This window comes from Schistocerca americana, chromosome X, assembly GCF_021461395.2.
Source record: "Schistocerca americana isolate TAMUIC-IGC-003095 chromosome X, iqSchAmer2.1, whole genome shotgun sequence".
Lineage (NCBI taxonomy): Eukaryota > Metazoa > Arthropoda > Insecta > Orthoptera > Acrididae > Schistocerca > Schistocerca americana.
Genome location: NC_060130.1, coordinates 503,931,058 through 503,953,423, shown reverse-complemented (window position 1 = coordinate 503,953,423; position 22,366 = coordinate 503,931,058). Strand labels below are relative to the sequence as shown.

Here is a 22,366-nt window from a genome sequence, read left to right as displayed (position 1 = left end):
TCGTCTGTGGGATAGTATGCAGAACCACAACGGTATGGTGACAGCGAATCATCAGCATTGGTACAGCCAGAATGTGTGGGCTGAGATAACTGGCGATTGTATTTTGGGACCAGTCTTCCTCTCACGTCGCCTAACAGGCCGGATCCATCGGAGTTTCTTGCTGGTGACTTTGCCTTCCCTGCTGGAGGAAGTACCATTGATGATTCGAAGGGTTATGTGGCTGCTACAGGATGGTGCTCCAGCCCACTTCACCATCAACGACCGGACGTCTCTCAATCGTGTCTTCCCTGGTCGATGGATCGGACGAGGTGGTCCTGTTGGATGGCTTGCTCGTTCACCAGATCTCAACCCGTGCCATTTCTGGTTATGGACCTATCAAAAAAGTATCGTGTATGCAGTGCCCATTCCAGATGTGGAGACACTGGTGCAGAGTATTCATTCTGCCTTTGATACTGTTCGTATGCAGCCTGGCCGATGTGAACGTGAAAGACAGAAAATGCTACGGTGCGTACATGCATGCGTCGAGGCACATGGAAACCATTTTCAACAGACAATGTAACTGTGGCTGCATGGTACAGCGTGTATTAGACCGCAGTCTCTGTAACAATGTACACTGAATAAATAGTCTCTAGCATGGAAACCATGCATTTCCGGACATAAGTTCATTAGACCTTTTCTGTTCTGTATCCTCTAATTGATCAATCCCTAGGGTTTGTACAGGGTGCAAAAAATCACCCTGTATATACTTCCACTCAAAAATGGTTTTAATTTAGATGTAAATAAACAATATATAATAACACTGACCCATGTAAAATAAAACTACCATCGTTAAATACTGGGATTAAGACTGAGATTCATTGAAATTTCACGCATAATCACACTGACGCACCATCCTGATTTTAGAACCGGTAGATGTCCCATCCCCGCCCCCACCCTCTCCAGGGAACCGTGGCCCTTGCAGTGCTGGGGTGTCATGCAGGCCTCAACTAATACAGACAGCCGCGTCGTAGGTGCAACCACAACAGAGGAGTATCTGTTGAGAGACCACACAAACGGGTAGTTCTTGAAGAGGGTCAGCAGCCTTTTCAGTAGTTGCTAACGCAAGTCTGGATGATTGACTGATCTGGCCTTGTAACATCAGCCAATATCAACACGGTTTTGCTTGGCTGGTACTGCAAACTGCTGAAAGCAAGGTGAAACTACAGCCGCCATTTTTTCCGGGGACATGCAGCTCTACTGTTTGGTTAAATGATAATGGTATCCTCTTAGGTAAAATATTCTGGAGGGAAAAGTAGTCCCCTATTCGGATCTTCGGACGGAGACTACTCAGGAGGATGACGTCACTAGAAGAAAGAAAACTGGCTTTCCACGGGTCGGAGCGTCGAATGTTAGACCTCTTAATCGGGCAGAAAGGTTAGAAAATTTAAAAAGGCAAATGAATAGTTTGAAGTTAGATATGTGGGAATTAGCAAAGCTCTCTGGCAGGGGAAACAGGACCTCTGGTCAAGTGAGTACAGGGTCATAAATACAAAATCAAATAGGGATAATATAGATGTAGGTATAATAATGAATAAGTAAAAGGAATGCGGGTAAGCTACTATCGACAGCCAAGAGAGACATGAAGCCAACACGCACCACAGTAGTACAAGTATATGTGCTAACCAGCGCGGCAGATGGTGAAGAGATTCAAACAATGTTTGATGGGGCAAAACAAATTACTCAAGAAGTTAAGGTACAAGGCCCGGCATGGACAGTGCAGCGGCTCGACGTAGCATGGACTCAGCGAGTCGTTGAAAGTCCCATGCAAAAGTACTGAGCCATGGTGCCTCTACGGCCATCCATAATTGCAAAAGTGTTGCCGGTGCAGGATTTTGAGCACAAACTGACCTCTCGGTTATGTCCCATAAACGTTCGATGGGTAGCCAAATCATTCGTTCAAATTGTCCAGAATGTTGTTCTAACCAATCGCGAACAACTGTGGTCCGGTGACATGTCATCCATAAAAATTCCGTGCCGGCCGCTGTGGCCGCGCCGTTCTAGGCGCTTCAGTCTGGAACCGCGCGACCGCTACGGTCGTAGGCTCGAATCCTGCCTCGGCCATGGATGTGTGTGATGTCCTTAGATTAGTTAGGTTTAGGTAGTTCTAAGTTCTAGAGGACTGATGACCTCACATGTTAAGTCCCATAGTGCTCCGAGCCATTTGAACCACAAAAATTCAGTCGTTATTTCCAAACATGAATTCCATGAATGGCTGCAAATGGTGGCCAAGTAGTCGAACAGAACGATTTCTAGTCAATGATCGGTTCAGTTGGACTAGAGGGCCCAGTCCATTCCATGTAAACACAGACCACACCATTATGGAGCCCCCACCAGCTTACACAGTGCCTTGTTGACAGCTTGGGTCCATGGTGCGTGGGGTGTGCGCCACACTCCAACCCTACCATCACTTCTTACCAACTGAAATCGGGACCCATCTGACCAGGGCACGGTTTTCCAGTCGTCTAGCGTCCAACCGATATGATCACGGGCCAGCATTGGGGTACATGGAAGGAACCTCCACGAAGATTGCAATAAGAGAAGACCAAGATATGAGTAGCAATCGAGTGTACCCTGGGCAACGGCAGAAGAAGCGCGCTGACGGCAAATCCTTTCACAGCCGGTCTCCATTCAAATGGGAAATGACAAAGCTATCGCAGCTTCTATTTATTGGAAATGCTGACCAGACACGGAAATGAATGGATGACGGGCCAACGTGAAGCGCTGCGGGTGATGTCGCGCTGTTTTCAAAGGCTCTCGCGTCGGTCGGCTGCTGCCACAGCCCATTAACGCCAAATTTCACTGCACTGTCCTAACGGATACGTTCGTCGTACGTCTCACATAGATTTTTGCGGTTATTTCACGTAGTGTTGCTTGTCTGTTACCACTGACAACTCTACGCAAATGCCGCTGCTCTCGGTCGTTAAGTGAAGGCCGTCGGCCACTGCGTTGTGTGTAGTGAGAGGTAATGCCTGAAATTTGGTATTCTCGGCACAGTCTTGATTCTGTGGATCTCGGAATATTGAATTCCCAGACGATTTCCAAAATGGAACGACTTATGCATCTAGCTCCAACTTCGATTGCGCGTTAAAAGTTTGTTAATTCCCATCGTGTGGCCATAATCACATCGGAAATTTTTTCACATGAATCACCTGAGTGCAAGTGACAGCTCCGCCAATACAATGCCCTTTCATACCTTGCGTACGCGATACTACCGCCATCTCTATCACTATCTCATGACTTTTGTCACCTAGGGTTAGGAAACGAGACACTGCAAGTAATACATGAGTTTTGTGATTTAGTCAAATAACTGATGATGACTGAAGGAGGGAAGATATATAAAATGTAGAGCGGCAATGGCAAGGAAAGTGTTTCTGAAGAAGAGAAATTTGTGAGCATCGAATATTGATTAAAGTATTAGGAAGTATTTTCTGAAGATATTTGTCTGCATTGTAACCTTGTACGAAAGTGAAACGTGGACGATAAACAGTTCAGACAAGAAGAGAACAGAAGTTTCTGCTATGTGGTGCTGCAGAAGAATGCTCAAGTCAGATGCACAGCTCATACAAATAACGAGGAGGTAATGAATAGAATTGGCGAGAAAGAAGTCTGTGGCATAAATTAACTAAAAGAAGGGATCGCTTGAAAGGACACGTTCTGAGACATCAAAGGATCACCAATTTAGCAGCAGAAGTGTGTGTATGGGGGAGGAGGGGGGGTAGGAGGGAGGGGAGGAGGGCGTGAAAAATGTAGAGGGAGACCAAGAGATGAATACTGAAAGCAGGTTCAAAAAGCTGTAGACTGCACTACTTATTTGGAGACGAACAAATTTGCACAGGAGGGCTTCCTCAAACCAGTCTTCGGACTGAAGACCACAACACAACAACCAGTAGGTCTGACAATGAGTACCATACAGTACACAAGTAATGCTGTTACGTTGTTATACATGGATGCATCGTAATTTTTGCAAACTGTTGCTATGTGTGCAGGAGCACCTGAAGATAGAACTGGCAGTCCCTGGACCGTGCACTGAAGAAAATAAAAACCATTTCTGCAGTCAGATGTTATTTATGTACAATTGAAAAGTCAATTAATCTATGTTGAACCGTCCTGTAAACAAACGTATGCTCCGCCATTGTTCATTGGCTACAATGCTCAAGCATCTGGTGTTGTAAGATCACTGAAAGCAGCTCTTATTTATGCCTTAGTATTTTGTTGTTATTCCAGCGCGAATGAAATTTTACTGTCTTGTCGATTGAATTCAACACAGCTGATAAACCTGATTTCAAAAACAGAATCAATGTCTTTGTCTCGCACAACGTAGAGAAATGAAAAGTACAATTATAAGAAAAACACTATTCCTGGAAAAGGATATTTTCTCATCTCTTATAGTCCTTCTGTTTTTATTTATAAATAATAATTTATGCGCTATTAATAATTTATAAGGCTCAAATAAAATATGTCCCTTTATACAACATTCTAAAACCAACGAGGTACAGAGTCTTATGTTGTTTTCAGCTTATTTGTTGGGTTTATATATTTTGCACTTTATATGTTCTAGATACATTTAATTTGTTCTGTGCAATACTTTTCATCACCGTTGTTCACTTAAATAACAATTTTGAATAAAGCTACTTTTTTTATTGAATCTACTTACAAGATTACAAAATTTGATAATTCTGAGCACAAAAAGCTGCAGAAAGTGAGGGCGGGGGGGGGGGGGGGGGAGAGGTGGAGAGTGGAGTGGGGGGGGGGGGGGAGGGAGAGGCAGGTGGACGCAGCTTTGAAAGTCCTGCCAGAGGTGCAGGATCACCTCATTACGGCTCTATTACTGCCAACTTTTTACACTTTCAGTTCAAGATGTAAAATGAGTCATTTTCAAGCTTTCAGAAACTTAGGAACGTTTCCGAAATCTACGTACTGTGGGTAACAGGAACAAAAGTAACGTCCACCCAGAATTCAGTTCAGAAATCGCTTCAGCAAGCAACAGGACGTCCAGTTGAACAGCGAGGTGTTTGATTGTGATGCGTCGATCACCTCGAATGAGAGTGTCCGCACGTTCCAACACTGCAGGAATCATAGTTGTGTGCGGCCGGCCGGCACGCGGGAAGTCGGACAGGTTTGAGCGACCTTGTTGCTATGATGACTGACGCCTCGCCAACGACTCACGTTGGTTTTGTTCACTGTCCGGTCTCCGTAGAGATTCTACAAGCGCCTATGAATATCTGCGATGCTCTGGTTTACCGCCAAAACAAACTCAATGACAGCTCTCTGCTTGCAACGCACCTCCGTTACGGACGCCATTTTGAAGGTTACGTGTAGCGCCGCCACCTATCGCAACTTCACGAAACTATAGGGACTGATGCGGGGTATATTCCACGGTGTCCCACAACAGACTCTGCATTTTTCAACTAAAATTGGCCGAGAAAAAAATTGTTGCATCATTCATTGAACGCACCTCACAGTTCGGTAAGTGCAGACAGATTTAGGCTGCACGTCTCTCCAGAAATTGCACCGGAAAGCGTAGCCTGCTGCTGGACAGGGAGCAGCTTTTCTTTATACGGGAATTTTGTGCCGTTTCAGTGAATTACTGACTTCCTCCGGCTGACCATGAAGCATGGATGGAGCTGCCTGCCTTCCGTTTCTGTCGTAAGTAGATATATTTGCATATAAACATCCTCAGAAATTTTCGTGTTTGTGTGTGATTAAGTGGGATTAGAAATACAAAGAATGAGAAGAGACACTCAAATCTATTGCCATTTTTCAACATAATGTCCAAATTCGTAATAGTGAGTTCTGTAAAAAATTATTATTTCATCTCCAACCATTTCAAAGCTTTAAGGCGGCATCTTCGTGTTGTTGTTGTGGTCTTCAGTCCGAAGACTGCTTTGGTGCAGCTCTTCACGCTAGTCTATCATGTGCAAGCCTCTTCATCTCTGCATGTCTACTGCAACATACATTCATTTGAACCCTCTTACATATCGGAACACTGACCTCCGTCTACAGTTTTCAGCACTTAAACTTCACTCCATTACAAAACTGACGAATCCTTCGTACCCTAGGACGTGTCCCGCCAACCGACCCTTCGTTTTAGTCAACTTACACCATAAATTTCTGTTTTAAAATTCGACTCAGTACCTCCCTTATTCATTATTTGATCTACCTATGATCTATCTATGATTGTCGATGTAGAGAGGATATAAAATGTAGACTGGCAATGGCAAGGAAAGCGTTTCTGAAGAAGAGAAATTTGTTAACATCGAGTATAGATTTAAGTGTCAGGAAGTCGTTTCTGAAAGTGTTTGTATGGAGTGTAGCCATGTATGGAAGTGAAACATGGACGAAAAATAGTTTGGACAAGAAGAGAATAGAAGCTTTTGAAATGTGGTGCTACAGAAGAATGCTGAAGATTAGATGGGTAGATCACATAACTAATGAGGAGGTATTGAACAGATTTGGGGAGAAGAGAAATTTGTGGCACAACTTGACTACAAGAAGGGATCGGTTGGTAGGACACGTTCTGAGGCATCAAGGGATCACCAATTTAGTATTGGAGGGCAGCGTGGAGGGTAAAAATCGTAGAGGGAGATCATGAGATGAATACACTAAGCAGATTCAGAAGGATGTAGGTTGCAGTAGTTACTGGGAGATGAAGAAGCTTGCACAGGATAGAGTAGCATGGAGAGCTGCATCAAACCAGTCTCAGGACTGAAGACCACATCATCAACAACAACAACAACAACAACATCTAATCTTCAGCGTTCTCCTGTAGCAGTACATCTCAAAAGCTTCTATTCTATTATTGTCTGAACTGTTTACAGTCCAACATTCATTTCCGTACAAGGCTATATTCCAGAAAAATCCTTTCAAAAAATAATTCCTAACACTTAAGTTTATATTCGATAATGACACAGTTCTCTTTTTCAGAAGTTGTTATTTTGTAATCTCCGGTTTGCATTTTCTATCCTCTGTACTTTTCGGCTATCATCTGCTATTTTGCCGCTCAAGTAGCAAAACTCACCTGCTACTTCTAATGTCTCATTTCCTAATTCCCCCAGCATCACCTTATTTAACTCGATTACATTCCATTACCCTTGTTTTATGGCGGTCAAAAACCAGGTAGCTATTACTGCCACTTACATAGTCGATAATCGATATCCTGGCGTCAGCTATATGTCTGCCATATTGGAGTAATATTGTGAATGTTTATGTGCAGTTACAAACCGAATTCTGCAATGAATTTGAGAAATTACTCCAGGAACCTGTTTAGTGCTCAGTGCTTGTAATGTAGTGGTGCAATTCTACAAAATGAAGCTCCCAATACATAAATCGTTCGTAGAACCTCTGGAATGCTGAAAGAATGTGAAACAATTAGTGCAACATACTAATACAATAAAACAGTCCACTCCGCCGCAGTTCCTCACACCTTTTCCTTTCCAGTGCGCCCGCAGCTTGCATGAGGTCGAAGAACGACATATTTTATTTCAGATACAAGTTTTTTGCTGCGCTATTATTTTATTTATTTACTCGTAGTGATACAAGTTACATGACGAGATCGTTTCGGCGTTTTGCCATTGTCGAGTGTACCTGTGAAGATGGTGTAACAGGTATAACCACGTGTAAATAAATAAATAGTGCAGTAAAAACCTTGTGCTTAAAATAAAATATGTCGTTCCTGACACCTTGCTTTCTGAGAGGAAGCAAGTGAGACAAGATTGTGTATCTATAGTTCGTAAAGTACTGAATCATTAATTTTAGATTATATCGTTAACTTGTTTTCAAATGCATGTAATAAAAAAAATTTGACGCCGAGCAAAGCATACTGGAAAACGTATAATTTTTTTTTAAAAAAAGAGAAAATGCTCCTCTTAGCAGACAAGACAATTTAGAAGTAGAAAAATTATTTCATTTCGTTTTTAGGGACTACAATGACCTACAAAGTGAATTGCAAATGAACATTTCGATCCCTGGAGTAACAAATGTTGCCAGGTATGAAACCAAGATGCGATCCGGCGAATGTAACAAGAAAAGTTATTATACATTAAATGCGTAATGAACGAAATAAACCATATAGAACTAGACTGGATTGCCCATTGAGAACATCCGAAAAAATTACAGTGGGAAGACCCGTCGTGGTGTTAGTAACTACGGACGTCGCTAGCCCGAGATTTGACGAGGTGTAACATAAACAACGCGAGCCGTTGGTAGCTATGGTGCTCACCCTGGTGAAGCAGGAGCGGGCAGCATCCCACGTGCGTACCGCTGCCGGCTTGCGAGCCACTGCCCAGCAGCGCATTGGCAGCTGGGAAGCCAAACGAGTCCCCACCTCCACACGGAAGGGGCGGAGCCGCCCTCTCTGCATACTTCTCGACACGTTTCATAACCGCACTGTGCTGCAGTGATTTTGTCATTAGGAACGAAGCGAGAACTCTGCCCACGGAAAGACCACGTCAGCAGTTCCCAAAGTGTTTCCACGACGGCTCCAAGGCAAGACTCAACTTTACGTGGCTAGCACAACTTTTAATATTCTCACCAGTGACAACTCGCCTCTTTTTGAGCTCAAGAGCAACCCTAGCAGATGTCAGCGGAGTGAATTTTATTTGCGTTGCTGGCGCTACGGCCAGTCCGCTAGGGCACTGGCCGTCTTTCTCACCTCATGACGCACGTTGGCTCCTAGCCATCCAGCCTCTCTCAAAATTTCGTCACCCGCATTCTTCTCAATATCCACCACACCACTCACTCGGTTCCGAGACAATCACAGTACAATCTTAGCGTGAATTTCTGTATCGCCATTATCATCAGCAGGAGCAACCATTTGACTACCGCTGCGTAAGGACCTCCTCTTCATATTTTCATGCATTACATCCACATATACAGCATGCTTGAGAAGGAACAGTAAATACTTCGAGAGATGTTAGTATAGACTAAGTCGAATAAAACATTCTATATAACAGGGTCCAACTTTTATTGGATACAGAGATATAGCTGATTAGAGAAAAGTTTTCATTCGTGTATTATTAATCAAGTTGCAGTGGGTTTATTGAATGATTGACATTTGTAAGCATGCCGCACGTATTTACAAGTTCTGAGTATGCCGATATGGTTCTTGTACACGGATTTTGTAATGGAAAAGCTGCTGCTCCTTGTGCAGAGTATGGTAGACGATTTCTTAACCTCAAAGTACCAGTCAAGCTTATTTTCACTAAACTGAGTGAGACTGGTGCAGTGGCAACCTGTCATATTTCATCTGACAGTGAAAATGAACAGTGTGTGGATGAAGTGGAAGACATTATTCCTTTGATAAGACATAGTCAAAACTGACAGATTCAAATGGTTCAAATGGCTCTGAGCACTATGGGACTTAACATCTGAGGTCATCAGTCCCCTAGAACTTAGAACTACTTAAACCTAAATAAGCTAAGGACATCACACACATCCATGCCCGAGGCAGGATTCGAACCTGCGACCGTAGCAGAAACTGACAGAACCAGACGTTGTAGAGAGTTTCAGGGAGAGCATTAGGGAACGTTTGACAGGAATGGGGCAAAGAAATACAGTAGAAGAAGAATGGGTAGCTTTGAGGGATGAACTAGTGAAGGCAGAAGAGGGTCAAGTAGGTAAAAAGACGAGGGCTAGTAGAAATCCTTTGGTAACAGAAGATATATTGAATTTCATTGATGAAAGGAGAAAATACAAAAACGCAGTAAATGAAGCAGGCAAAAAGGACTACCAACGTCTCAAAACTGAGATCGACAGGAAGTGCAAAATGGCTAAGCAGGAATGAGTAGAGGACAAATGTAGGGATGTAGAGGCATATATCACTAGGGGTAAGATAGATACTGCCTACAGGAAAATCAAAGAGACCTTTGGAGAAAAGAGAACCACTTGTATGAATATCAAGAGGTCAGATGGAAAACCAGTTCTAAGCAAAGATGGGACAGCAGAAAGGTGGAAGGAGTATACAGAGGATCTATACAATGGCGATGTACTTGAGGGCAATATTACTGAAATGGAAGAGGTCGTAGATGAAGATGAAATGGGAGATATGATACTGCGTGGAGAGTTTGACAGAGCACTGAAATACCTAAGTCGAAACAAGGCCCCGGGAGTAGACAACATTCCTTTAGAACTACTAACAGCCTTGGGAGAGCTAGCCCTGACAAAACTTTACCATCTGGTGAGGAAGATGTATGAGAGAGGCGAAATACCCTCAGACTTCAAGAAGAATATAATAATTCCAATCCCAAAGAAAGCAGGTGATGACACATGTGAAAATTACCGGTAGAAGCCGACCGGGAAGATCAGTTTGGATTCCGTAGAAATGCTGGAACACGCGAGGCAATACTGACCCTACGACTTATCTTAGAAAATATACTAAGGTAAGGCAAACCTACGTTTCTAGCATTTGTAGACTTAGAGAAAGCTTTTGACAATATTGATTGGAATACTCTGTTTCAAATTCTGAAGGTGGCAGGGGTAAAACACAGGGAGCGGAAGGCTATTCACAATTTGTACAGAAACCAGATGGCAATCATACGAGTCGAGGGGCATGAAAGGGAAGCAGCGGTTGGGAAGGGAGTGAGACAGGGTTGTAGCCAATCCCCGATGTTATTCAATCTGTATATTGAGCAAGCAGTAAATGAAACAAAAGAAAAATTTGGAGTAGGTATTAAAATCCATGGAGAAGAAATAAAAACTTTGAGGTTCGCCGATGACATTGTCATCCTGTCAGAGACAGCAAAGGACCTGGAAGAGCAGTTGAACGAAATGGGCAGTGTCTTGAAAGGAGGATATAAGATGATCATTAACAAAAGCAAAACGAGGATAATGGAATGTAGTCGAATTAAGTCGGGTGATGCTGAGGGAATTAGATTAGGAAATGAGACACTTAAAGTAGTAGATGAGTTTTGCTATTTGGGGAGCAAAATAACTGATGATGGTCGAAGTAGAAAGGATATAAAATGGACACTGGAAATGGTAAGGAAAGCGTTTCAGAAGAAGAGAAATTTGTTAACATCGAGTATAGATTTAGGTGTCAGGAAGTCATTTCTGAAAGTATTTGTATGGAGTGTAGCCATGTATGGAAGTGAAACATGGACGATAAATAGTTTGGACAAGAAGAGAATAGAAGCTTTTGAAATGTGGTGCTACAGAAGAATGCTGAAGATTAGATGGGTAGTTCACATAACTAATGAGGAAGTATTGAATAGGATTGGGGAGAAGAGAAGTTTGTGGCACAACTTGACGAGAAGAGGGGATCGGTTGGTAGGACATGTGTTGAGGCATCAAGGGATCACCAATTTGGTATTGGAGGGCAGCGTAGAGGTTAAAAATCGTAGAGGTCGACCAAGAGATGAATACACAAAGCAGATTCAGAGAGACGTAGGTTGCAGTAGTTACTGGGAGATGAAGAAGCTTGCACAGGATAGAGTAGCATGGAGAGGTGCATCAAACCAGTCTCTGGACTGAAGACCGCAACAACAGTAACAAGACATAGTCCTATAACAAACACATGTAGAATTTCTGCATGTGCCAGTGTTCGATACGAAAATGTAGCGGATGTTACACATGCGTTAAAGAACGCCAAAATAACCTCAGAAGAGCTACACGTGACGCTATAAAGAGAATTCGAAAGTGTGTTGAAGTCGGAGGTGGACTTAATGAAAATCAACTTTGAACTTAATCATTTGCCTTTGATTAAGATCTTCTGTGAGTATTTCTTTGGGTTACATTATAACACGTACACTATCCTATCAAAACTATATAACACCCCTGCATAATGAGGAATTGAGCACTGTATGTCACGAAAGGTGGGCCGACCAGTGTAAAAGGAGGCGGGGAGTGTTGGTTTGTCAGCAGAGAAGCAGAAACAGAAGGAGAGTTCAGTGACTTTGAACGTGGACTAGTCATTAGATGTCGCCTGAGTAACGAATCCATCAGGGACATTTCAAAAGTTCTGAAGTTGCGCAAGTCGAATGTTGGTGACGTGATTGTGAAGCGTAAACGAGAAGAAGCAACCACAGCTAAAGCAACACCTGCAAGACCTCGTGTACTATCGAGCAGCACCGTCGGGCGTTGCGGAAGGTGGTTGTCAAAATAAATATGACATAAAGTAAGCGGGAGGAATGATTAAGGAGTTCGGAAGTGCTAATAGCAGCCCAGCTTGAAAGAGTGCAGTGATGTTGGTGAGAAGCGCATCGTCCAAATTTGGGGGAGAACTGGTGTGATATCGCAGGGCGATTTAAATGAAGAGTGGCGTGGAACCTTTGGCAAGAGTGTCATACTCGGCTATTTTTCTTCCGAAATGCAGGAAAGAGAGTCGGGCAAGATACTCAGCCGCGTACTCCACGTATATCACACACACACACACACACACACACACACACACACACAGACACACACACACACACACACACACACACACACACTTTCAGAAAGAATCGCAACACCACAAATAATTAATTTAGAGTAATGATATTTTGGGAATACATTTGCCTAGGTAACATATTTAAATGATTAACATTGCAAGATCACAGGTAGTGTAAGCGACGGATCAGCCATTACAAATGCGAAATGTTGGTAAATAAATAACCGCCAGCCGCCAGAATATTGAATGCAAGCATGTAAACGTGCATGCACTGTGTTGTAAAGGTGCCGGATTCCGATTTGTGGGATGGAGTTCCGTGCCTGTTGCACTTGGTCGATCTATACAGGGACAGTTAACGCTCGTTGTGGATGACGCTGGAGTTGTCGGATGATGTCCCATACGTGCTCGATTGGAAACAGATCTGGTGATCGAGGAGGCCAAGGCACAACACTCTATAGAGGATGTTGGGTTACAACAGACGTACGTGGGAGAGCGTTATCCTGTTGGAAAACACCCCCTGGAATGCTGTTCACGGATGGCAGCACAACAGGTCGAATCACCAGATTGACGTACGCACCCCAGACCGTAACCTCAGGTGTAGGTCCACTGTGTCTAGCACGGAGACAGGTTGGTTGCAGGCCCTCAACTGGCCACCTCCTATCCAACGCACAGCCATCACTGGCGCTGAGGCCTCCATACTGCCCTCCAATGATCCCTCGCTTGACACCACTGAAGACGGAAATGGGGGTGATTTGGGGTCCGTGGAACGCACGTTACGGGGCGTCTGTTCGGAGCTGTCCGTGCAGTAACCGATTTGTAACAGTCCGTTGTGTCGCTCTGGTGCGAACTGTTGCTCATAACTGCGTCTTTGTCGCCTTAAACTAACATCAGCTCATCTGAAAGGCAACTAAAGCTCACTACCGTTACAGTGTGTATTTAAAGCAAACTCGATTTGCGTCTTCATAGTGGCGCTACTAGCGCCTCTCTTATGCGACTGGCGCGAAATCTGAATAGACATCATCTTTCGGATATAAAAACACGCCTACCAACTTTTCTTGGAGTTGCGATTATTTCTCCGTCACGTTTCATTAGACTTTTTTTAAAGCACACCGAGTCGTATCGTCTGTATAATTTTGGCAGCTTATACCGTTATGTATGAATCATGTGTCGAATAGAATGGTGGGCATTTTGAACACTTATTGCAGTATTGGTGTAACACGAAACAGAGTAATGTGGCTTTTATTTTCGTTACGGTACTGTTGTAGAAAGGGAAAATAATTTCAATTTAATTCTCGTTACGTATTGTATAAAGCGGAAAATGTTGATTGTAATTAACGCACAACAAATTACGCGGTATTTGGTTGATTTTGTACTAAGGGAAACACATTGTATTTGATGTTAACTTTTCTTTTCTATCACGACCTTCGTTATGGTAATGTTGTAAAAGAGAAAACGTCTGGTTGTACTTAATTCATTGTTTCCGTAAAACGAATTACATGTTCTTGAAAACCCAGTAACTGTTTAGGTTGCTGATTTCGGTAGTACCTAGACGGCGCGCCGTGTCGTTGTACACGTCCGATGTTTACATGACTCCGGTTCGTCCGTTACCTTTCTCTGACCGCGACGTCGATGTCGGTAACGCACAGCAAGGTCATATATATATACAACTACACGGCGCGCCCGCTAGATACTACCGAAAGAAGCAATGTAAACAGATACTGGGTTTTCAGTAACATGTAATTCGGTTTACGGAAACAATGAATTAAGTACAACCGGACGTGCTCTCTTTTACAATATTACCATAACGAAGGTCGTGATAGAAAAGAAAAGTTAACATCAAATACAATGTGTTTCCCTTAGCACAAAATCAACCAAATACCACGTAATTTGTTGTGTGTTAATTACAATTAACATTTTCCGCTTTATACAGTACGTAACGAGAATTAAATTGAAATTATTTTCCCTTTCTACAACAGTACCGTAACGAAAATGAAAGGCACATTACTATGTTTCGTGTTACACCAATACTGCAATAAGTGTTCAAAATGCCCACCATTCTATTCGACACATGATTCATTACCGCGAACCCAGTTTCTTCGCACTTGTTCACATCCACGCAAATTTGCATCTATGGCCTTGACAACATCGAACATCCTGTGGTTAAGTTCGTCCACGTTATTTACTTGCTGATCATAAATAAGTTCCTTCATATTGCCGTAAAAGGAAAAATCCAGTGGATTTAAATCAGGGCTGAGTGCTGGCCATCTACGTGGACCACGTGTTATCCATCGTCCTGGGAATCGTCTATTCAAACATCTTCGTACTCTGTGACCAATGTGGGATGCAGCACCACCGTGGAGGAACCACATGTTATGACGTACGGCTAGCAGAATATTTTGTAATGAAGTTGGTAGCAATATTTCCCCTAGAAAGGTTCGGAAATTGTTACCAGTCAATCGCGCAGGTAAAACGTAAGGACTAATACTGTAATTATCGATTATACCCGCCCATACATTTACGGAAAAACGGCGCTGAAAATGTGTTGGTACTACGTGGTGCGGATTTTGGACACTCCACGTGTGCATCTTATGCAAATTGGCTATACTGTCGCGAGTGAAACACGCTTCATCTGTGGCGAGTGTTTTGTTTATAAAATCATGCTGCGCACTTTGTAACAAAAACCACTTCGAGAGTTCTCGTCGCGGAGAGTAATATGCTCTTGCAATGCTTGTAAACGTTGAATGTGGTATGGCTGCAGACACTCCTCTTTCAAAGTGCGATGAAAGACAGTGTGCGATTTACCCACTTGGCGGGCGATGCTTTTAGTACTATAAGCACGATCTTCGTGGATGCGGTCCATCCTCAGGTTCCAAAGTACGTTCTTCGCGTTGTGGGCCTCTGCCTTCCGAGCGGGGTAGTAAAGAGCCAGTATATTTCAATCTATGCAATTTAAATATGTACTCGTAAGCTGTAGTCTGTCATGATTTACTTAATAATAAAACGAAACCACATCAGAACAGACATAAGTTTCGCATACAGAATTAGAGGTAAAGATAACTACTGTGTATTTTGTTGCAAATGAGTAGCAAAATAATCGAGTAAAAGTAGAAAATTATGATGAAACAAACCTTTGGTGAACACCGACAAATGTCGATCGTTCGGGAAGTCTTCTTTGTGGGAAATATATATATATATATATATATATATATATATATATATATATATATATATATATATATGAGGATTGGGACTTTAATAGTGGCAACTATTTATTTACAGCTCGTACCAAATAGATACGTGTTTCAAAGTTTTACTGACCTTCAACGCAGTCACAAGCATTGTGTATAACCCACTGCCAGCGATGTGGAGGTCACAGGATACTCTTAGCAGTGCCAGGTGTGTTGACCGTTCGAGCAGTGCAGTCTGTTGCCCGACTAATTTGTAGCAGTTCAAAAATGGCTCTGAGCACTATGCGACTTAAATTCTGATGTCATCAGTCGCCTAGAACTTAGAACTAATTAAACCTAACTAACCTAAGGACATCACACACATCCATGCCCGAGGCAGGATTCGAACCTGCGACCGTAGAGGTCGCTCGGCTCCAGACTGTAGCGCCTAGAACCGCACGGCCACTCCGGCCGGCATTTGTAGCAGTACTGAAGCGACTGCCGTGAAGTGTTTCCTTCAATTTAGAAATCGAGTTGAACATGACATTATTTTCATGAAGTATTCGCTAGAATGTCTTAAAAAGAAACAAAAACTGTCTACATACCGAGACTTCAAACGCATAAATTTGCCTGGGCTCGAAACTGAGGCACAAGAAATAGTTTGGGGGATGACCTCTACTCCCCTCATGGACATAAATGAAAAACTTCAGGATTTCACCAACAAAATTACTCAACTATATGACAAATATGCTCCAATAAAGACCAGAAGAGTAAAAACGAAACCTGCACCTTGGCTGACTGACGAACTAAAACAGCTGATGAATCTCAGAGACGCTGCACATCGAGCATACAAGATACACTCATACTCTGTACAAGCAGAAAAGAAACATAGTCAGTCAAGCTGTGAGAAATGCTAAGCTCAGGTATGCCCGTACATTAGCTGACAATAGACGTAGACCAGCTATCCTGTGGAAAAATCTCCGTAGTCTCGGTTTAGGCAAAATAAAAGTTGCAGAAAATCCCATGGTCCCAGCTGAATAACTAAACTGATTCTTCACATTACCTACAACCACAATTGAACCGCAAAAATAAAAGCAGAGAATCATTGATTACGTCATGGGGATGAACGATTCTAGCAAAGAAAAATTCTATCTACAACACGTCACTTGCAATACTGTCAAGAAAGCCATCGTGCGGATTAAATCAACATCTGCTGGACATGGTGGCATCACTATCTAGATGGTAAAACTTATTATTGATCCACTACTGCCCTCTATAACAGACATTTTCAACGATTCCTTAATCACAAGTGTTTTCCCTGAGGCCTGGAAACTGGGGCAAATTAAGCCGCTGCCTAAAAAGGACATTGCCACTGTACCCTCTGACTACCACCCCATCCGCATTCTTCCTGCACTATCTCAATCCTTAGAACACATAATCCACGACAAGCTCACCAACTACCTAACTACTAACAACCTACTAGACGAATACCAATCAGGTTTCCGTAAACATCGAAGCACAACATCCGCGTTGATAAAGGTAACTGATGACCTGAATCTTGCCATGGATAGACATTAAGCGATTATCATTTGTTTCTTAGATTTCAGCAAAGCATTTGATACTGTCGACTTCGACATCTTACTTGACAAACTTAGCGGCCTAAATTTCTCGCCAAGTGCAGTGCAATGGTTTCGCTCATCTACATCTACATGGATACTCTACAAATCACATTTAAGTGCCTGGCAGAGGGTTCATCGAACCACCTTCACAATTCTCTAGTGTTCCAGTCTCGTATAGCGCGCGGAAAGAATGAACACCTGTATCTTTCCGTACGAGCTCTGATTTCCCTTATTTTATCTTGGTGATCGTTCCTCCTTATGTAAGTCGGTGTCAACAAAATATTTTCGCAATCGGAGGAGAAAGTTGGTGACTGGAATTTCGTGAGAAGATTCCGTTGCAACGAAAAACGCCTTTCTTTTAATGATGCCCATCCCAAATCCTGTATCATTTCTGTGACACTCTCTCCCATATTTCGCGATAATACAAAACGTGATCCCTTTCTCTGAACTTTTTCGATGTACTCTGTCAGTCCTATCTGGTAAGGATCCCACACCGCGCAGCAGTATTCTAAAAGACGGACAAGCGTAGTGCAGGCAGTCTCCTTAGTAGGTCTGTTGCATTTTCTAAGTGTCCTGCCAATAAAACGCAGTTTTTGGTCTGACGTCTCGTCAGTAACGCGTCCTGTCCTGGAATATAAAATCACAATGGCGGCAGGTAGTGTCAGGCGTTCTCCAAGGCTCAGTATTAGGTCCTATACTCTTCTCTCTGTGTGTCAATGATGTCATCAGTGTTGACCTACTGCAAACATCACATGTATACTGATGACCTTCAGTTGTATCTAAGTGCAGAACCAATCAATCTTAAGAAAGCTACTGAAAATTTCAGTGCTGACCTCGATGAACTATCAAAATGGGCACAGAACATAGGACTAAAACTCAACCCATCTAAAACCCAAGTGGTACCTGTTGGTCACTCTAAGCTCATTAGCCCAAAACATAAGGAATCCGTACTATCTCTAATCCTAAATGGAACAAATATCAACTTCTCCCCCTCAGCAAAGAGTTTGGGAGTAATAATAGGTGAAAATCTAAATTGGACAGAGCACGTAATTGCAGTGTGCAAAAAAGCATCAGCAGCCCTTCATGCCCTACAAAAATATAACAAACTCTTCCCTTTCGATCTGAAAAAGAAATTAGTACAAACGCTTATACTCCCAATCACTGACGACAGCGATATTATCCTACAAGGTCTCTCTCCGGAAAACTCGCGAAGCCTGGAACTAGTCATGAATGTCAGCGTCCGGTGACATTCGACTTTTTGATAGCATTTCACCAGCATATGCACAACTGTCCTGGCTGCGTGCAGACAAACGCAGGGATTTCCATACACTCTGTCTCATCTACTGTCTTATAAATGTAAACTGTCCCTCATATCTCTCCTCGTTCTTAACGCTCTTGTCTGAACAACATGACAGAAACACACGTTGCCATCATAATAAAATCCTCTCTGTTCCACTACATAATAACATGTCTGGCTTCAAAAAACAGTTAATGACGTATCTACTTAAGCAACAGTAATGCCTTCCTCTGTACATGAATGCACTTCACCCCATTTCTTCCTTCTTTCCCACTAGATCTTCCTCAGTTTCGTTTTTTCTTAACTGATGCGGCCTCTTTAAATCTCCCTTCCCCAAAACTCGCTATACCAATAAACATGTACTTTATACACCAATATATTAATGTACATCTGCACAAATCTTCATTACTATCGCCAATTTTTCTCATCTTTACCATTACTATTTCATTTTTTCTTTACTTTTACTGTTACTATTATTATTTTTATGTATAGCAGCTGTTGTAAAAATACTGCCAGTATTTACTTTATTAGGTCTTAGTCATTACTCTTTATTCATATTGTCACTAGATTAATCTATTTTTCTTATTTCAAACTACTGTCACGATGTAACTATGATGTGCAAAATGCTGCATGTGTGGAACACTGGTCCGATGTAAGAGAGAGCCGTATGGCCCTAATCTGATCAGGTTAAATAAATAAATAAAAAACCCACGAGGGCTTAAGTCAGGGGATCGCAGTAGGGTTCGCAGTTCGTGGTCGTGCGGTAGCGTTCTCGCTTCCCGCGCCCGGGTTCGATCCCCGGCGGGGTCAGGGATTTTCTCTGCCTCGTGATGACTGGATGTTGTGTGATGTTCTTAGGTTAGTTAGGTTTAAGTAGTTCTAAGTTCTAGGGGACTGATGACCACAGATGTTAAGTCCCATAGTGCTCAGAGCCATTTTTAGTGCAGTAGGTAGTATAGCACTTAGTAGCCCCATCAGTCAAAGAAATCAGTAAATGTACGTGCTTGAGCATTGTCCTGCAAAATGATGGTCAGGTCCTACAGAGAGTGTCATCAGTTCTGTCCTTAAGCTGGTCGTAGGTAGTATTCCAAAAACTGTCATTTGAGACCACAATACACAGTTTTTTTCCTGCGCGTGCAAGAGCACCAAGGTAATATTTGCGATATCACCAACAAAAGCAGTACATTGAGAATTTGTGTAGTTATGCTTTCTCACAGTATCTATAATACAGTTGACAATACTTTCTGGAGCTTCGTTTCGACAACTTTGTAAGGGAAAAACCTTTGTTTGAATAGCACTGTTTTCGTAATCAGACTGTAGCGCCTAGAACCGCTCGGCCACACCGGCCGGCATTCCAATTACACTACACTGAAATTCGTCAGATCATAAACTGCAACTTTATAACCAAAAAGCTGGAAATTCTCTAAAAAACAAATGTTCCGGATGGACATTATAAAAAAGCCAGACACGTTCGGAAAAAAGCCGGACGGTTAGTAATCATATGCAGAATATGTACATCGGCGGTGCTGAGCCCCACGCACATGAACCAATCATTACGTGTGGTTGTCTTTGAAGTATTTCATTCGCTCCGTGGACGCGAGCAATAAGGTGATCCACTGTCATTACAGGTGTGCCATATACCATGGCCGTGGAACTGATTCTATTCTATCAATCCATCGATTGGGATATGCGACGCTGAGATGATTCCACACATTGACATCAAAGTGTGCTGGAGCTCTGTCGTGTTGCAGCCACATGTCCATCCAAACATTTAGTGGCATTACATCCAAAAGGGTAGACAAAACATCTCTAATAAATGAGAGGTAGATCTGCCCTGTTGGTCTGTTTGGTAGTAGATATGGATCAATGATACGGTCACCAATTATCCAAGCCCAGATGTTACTACCGAGCCTACGTTGATGATTTTGAATCATCGACGCACGCCGATTTTCGTAGTCCAAACATGCATGTTGTGGAAGTTTAATACACCGTCTCTAGTAAAAGTACATTGGTCCGCGAATAGCACGAAGCTAGGGAATAGTGGCTGGAATATGCATTACTGTAAATACCACTGCACATGATGATCGGATGGCATTGTTGGCCAGGAGGCCCCTGTTGGGGGAGTTCGGCCGCCGTATTGCAAGTCATTTTTAGTTGACTCCACTTCGGCGACTTGCGAGTCAATGATGATGAAAATGATGATGGACACACGACATCCAGTCCCCTGCTGGGAATCGAACCCGGGCCCCGTGCGTAGTAGGCGGCAACGCTACCGCTACGCTACGGAGGCGGACACCAATGCACAAACTGTACCCGACGTGGAAAGCCATCCTCCCATAACGCCTGCACTTTCTGCTGATGATATGGTTGGAGCGGGTGTTCATGGGCAACACGCCAAACCCGTTACGTTTCAGCACCTACCAGAGGAAAAACAGTAGACGGGAATAGTATTCGCAGGTACCAAGCACCAAGTGCTCTTACTTTACTGTACAATGTACACACCTCAGGCAGAAAGTGTGTGCCTTTCATTTAAGGAACAGGGAAGCTAATCGTGAGCTACATATTGCATGGTCAGGCATCCAACTCCAGCATCATCACGCACCTAAACACTTGGGAGTCACTCTCGATAGAACTCTGACATTCAAAATTCACTGCAAGAACACCAAAATGAAAATCTCCGCTCGAAACAACCTAATTCGCAAACTAGCGGGGACACAGTGGGGATCACATCCACAAACTATTCGCTGTTCTGCAATGGCACTGTGCTTTTCTACTGCTGAATATGCTTCTCCTGTCTGGTACAGGTCATCTCATGCCAGACAAGTAGACATTGCTCTCAACGAAACCTGCAGGTTGATCACAGCTTGCTTAAGACCTACCCCAACTGATAAGCTCTACTGCCTCCTGGCTGGAATAGCGCCACCATGGGTACACAGAACAGTGGCTGCCAACAAGGAGAGACTGAAAGTGGAACAGGACAGTGCCCATCCACTGCACGGACATAATCCACCACAGCAACGACTGAGATCGCGAAAGAGCTTCGTGAGTACATCCGAGAAGCTCACCATTTCACCAGAGAAGGCAAGTCTGGTGTTATGGAAGGAGTCGACGCCTCACCTGCAGACGCCAGAAGCTGAAGAACTACCACCTGGACACAACGAAGCTGGCTGGTGTGGAAATCTTTAAACAGATTACGATCAGGAGCTGGACGATCCAGAGACAACCTGAAGAGATGGGGCTTCATAACAGAAGATACGTCCTGTGATTGTGGACAAGAACAAACCACAAGTCACATGCTCCAGTGCCTTTTGTGTCCTACATCCTGCACGAAGACTGATCTCGTGTAAGCCACTCCAAGCGCCTTGGAGGTTGCAAATATATGTGTGTATGTGTGTGTGTGTGTGTGTGTGTGTGTGTGTGTGTGTGTGTGTGTACATATTTATTGATGTGTATGGCTACTGTAAATTTGTATGTTTCTGATTTGTGAATATATAGACAGAAAACACCTACGTGCAACTTTCTGGCTTCTCTGAGGCATCTCTCGATGTGTGTTACGTCTGTTTGGGAAACGTTCGGCATAAAAGCTTGCAGCAGCTCTCCCACTGTAATCTGTTGCGCCGTATGTAATTTCTGCATCCCGGCAGGGTCAGGGATTTTCTCTGCCTCGTGATGGCTGGGTGTTGTGTGCTGTCCTTAGGTTAGTTAGGTTTAAGTAGTTCTAAGTTCTAGTGGACTGATGACCATAGATGTTAAGTCCCATAGTGCTCAGAGCCATTTGAACCATTTTTTTTTAATTTCTGCAGCCGTGTACTGGTACACGTCGCATTGCTGTCAACAACGTGAGTACACTGACAGACCACTCAAGGTCCACAGTAGGATG

At 43.2% G+C, this 22,366-nt stretch overlaps 1 protein-coding gene across 5 annotated transcripts in view; it reads right to left on the bottom strand.

Moving 5' to 3' along the window:
• LOC124556606 overlaps positions 1–22,366 on the bottom strand; it is a 445,831-nt gene that overhangs the window by 57,457 nt on the left and 366,008 nt on the right. Inside the window, exon 1 of one of the 5 annotated variants that reach the window (XR_006968628.1) lies at positions 8,258–8,317. The exons of the other annotated variants lie outside the window; for them this stretch is intronic. The gene's annotated coding sequence lies outside the window, so the exon portion shown is untranslated. Of the gene's footprint in view, positions 1–8,257; positions 8,318–22,366 lie in introns of those variants that run through there. 5 annotated transcript variants of the gene reach the window in all.